Below are 3146 nucleotides of genomic sequence, written 5' to 3' on the forward strand. Positions count from 1 at the left end.
ATACTTCTGATCTTGCCTCTAACCAGCTGATCACACCTTGTCACCTTTCCCTTACAGAACCTGTCACTTCAGCACAGTCACAGCTGTGACAACTTAAAGAAACAGACTAAGAACACAAAGACTGAGAATATTTTCTGTTGTTCTGGTCAGTCTCATAATGACTTATGATTCATATAAATGCTGCTGTGAAAAAAAAACAGGTTATTGCACAACCAGTGACTTCTATGTGCATGTGTGTGAATGGAATCCCAGGTTAGTTAAACTTTTACTTGCGTTTATTTGGCGATTGCAAAACAAAACAGATCTCAACTGATGATAAGCTGGAAACTCCCGCAGATTTTTGGAGTAGCAAAAAAAAATAGTAGCCTGGATTACAAACTCCTTTATACTTAGCAGTTTCCAAAGAATCTTAACCTATATAGGACCTATTTCTACCTTATGAGCTTGACTGTCTTGTTTTTGTCTTAAACCTGCACCAGTAAGGCTGTTGCGTTTTTTAAAAATGTAGAGAAACAAAGCAAAACAAACAAACAAAAAAATCCAAACCCCAGTTGTTTTTTTTTTCTCAGAAATGGTTAATGCACTCAGACTTAGTAACTTTGCTTTCCTATCACAGTATTGGCACTTTTTAATTTTTTGTTGTTGTTCAGAGGTAATATCAGAGGCTGTGAGGTGATCTGCATAATCCAAAACCAGTGTGTCTTATATCTATGTATCATTCCAAAAGTGATTCTTTTCCTTTTCCACTTTTTTTGTGTGTAAAGTGCAACCATTTGCATTTCAAAGGTTACCTCTTTCAAAAAAAACAAACATTACCTTAAATCCTCACCACTAAGTAGTCAGTGTACTTCAATACAGGTGTGTACAACCTTAGGTTGTTTGATATTACCTAGCTGTGTACGTGTTTCATATGATTTGCTCTTCTACATTCAAAGCCCAACTAGTGTGGATGACAATGTGGGTTTTAACCGCTTTACTCTTTGTTGCTAAGTTCAGATTGCCAGCATGTATTTTCCTTTTCAATTGATAAAAAAACCTCTTGTTATACTAAACACAGTATTGCCACAATTCCTTATACAGAAAGGTTTTGAATCTGATTTAGAGCATACAGAGCTTTCCTCACGTTTTTTAAATGTTTTAGGCAACAACGGGGTGTATTTTGTACCTTAATAAAACTATGCTGATGTTCTCCCAGTTTGTTAAACCATCAGAATTGCAAAGATGAGAACGCTACAGCTGTAGTTGCTCACAGTTCCTAAATAAATAATACCACAAAGCACGCTCCATGTGTACTCGATTGCAGGCGTCGCTGCGGTCACGTTGGCGTCTCCCCCTGCTCTGTCCTGGGAGTTGTTGGGCACATGAATGGATGGGAGAGGAACAGGGGAACCTCCCTGATCTCAGTGGTGCTGCTACATGTCTCCTACCAGACACAGCCAGGGGCTGACACCAGGCACAGCCGTGTGCTCTGCTGCCTGTCTCCACCCTCGTCGCATCCTCCACAGTGTAAACGTGGCTGGGGCACCATGACAGCTGTGGGTTTGTGGGGAAATGTGTAGTTAAGAAAGAAAGGAGAAGAAATTCAGGGACATCTGAATGTAGATGTGTACCTAGCCCAATACTCCTAGAAACTGTAAGGATGAAGATATTTAGCAAGTACACTTGTGCTGCCTTGATGCAGATTTCTAACATGGAGCTCAGGACACCACGGACAGCGCAGGACCACGCAGAAACTCCCTAAAGCAAAGACAGTGAAACATCCTGCTGTAGCCACACATTTCTTGAGCAAATCTTCAGCCTTTGAAGCCAAGTGTGCTCAAGTGTCCTGTGAAGGTACATAACTTCATGCAGTGCGTCTGGTTTCTGTTCAGATAGGCACATGCATGAAGCAGTGACACATCCTACTCTGGTGGCCTGGCTGTGGGCATGGCAAGGTCTGCAGGGACATGTGCTGCCTATCGACACCCACAGACTGGGTATCAGTGTTCCTGCACAGGTTTACCCTTCCCTCTCCTCCTTTACTAGTCCTTCAACATCCCACAGGCTGTAAACTGCCTGTTTTTCTTTTCCCCAAGGACATAACCAGCTTACCTGCTCCCAGTTGCCTTCTGTTAACATCCCGTCTAGTCTGCAGGAGACAACCTCTACTTCTAAGATTATGTCGCGTGTATCAACTCTGAGCAATCTCCTCCAACCTCTATCTGACCTTTAATTTCATTTGTTTGGTTTTGTTTGAAAAATAGAATCTTATTTCCTCTGAAGAAGGATACTTCATGTACTTGAAACCCTCTCTCATTTTGCCAGCCATGCTAATTTATCTAACAAACGGTACTACCTCTTCCTGTACACCTGGTCTTGCTTGTACAACGTTTAGAGAGAGCCACTCTTGGGGTGTGCTGAGGTTGAAACAATCCCCTATAGCAGAGGTTATACAAGACATCAGTACTGCTCCAGATGGACCACTTCATTCTTCTTGTATTTCTTTTGTATACAATTCAGACCTGTGCGTATTTCTGGTGGATGAAGAGACCTTTGCTAACTGCACGTGAGGCATGCAAAGACTTTTCTATTGCTGTTTCTCACCATAGCGCTGGGAAGATACGTCAGGACTTCATAGCTCTCTCCTCTGTTGCAAGTGTCAGAATTAAAAAATGTAGACTTTTTTTAGGTTGAATAATATGAATAATGCAAGATATGTTTTTCTAAAATATCTTTGATTTTTTATTGGAACGTTGCCCTAAAACGTTGCTGCTTGAAAGTCTCATCAACTTGTCTTTGAATTGCGAGCCTTATTGCCTTCAAGAGACAAGTACATCATGCCATGAATTTATTAAGTGACATAAACACTTTTGTGACAGCAGAACTTGCTGGGATGGGGAGGGCGGGTGATGTTGTTCTCCTGCACTGTTTGTAAATGAACTGCACCGTAACCAGCATGAAAACTGGCCTTTGCTTCCGGAAGCTGACAAGCCATTCTACTCAATATTTACAACTTCTGAAGGGGAAAAAAAAAAAGTAATTTGTTTTCATCCTTTCATGGTTAACTCTTTGGAAAGACAGCTCTAGTTGCACCTCCTCTGAAGAAGATGCTTTGCGTCCAGGTTCTCGCTCTTGTATGAAGCGATGGCAGAAAAGGAGTTACAGCC

This window comes from Chaetura pelagica, unplaced genomic scaffold, assembly GCF_000747805.2.
Source record: "Chaetura pelagica isolate M959 unplaced genomic scaffold, ChaPel_1.0 scaffold3, whole genome shotgun sequence".
Taxonomy (NCBI): Eukaryota; Metazoa; Chordata; class Aves; order Apodiformes; family Apodidae; genus Chaetura; species Chaetura pelagica.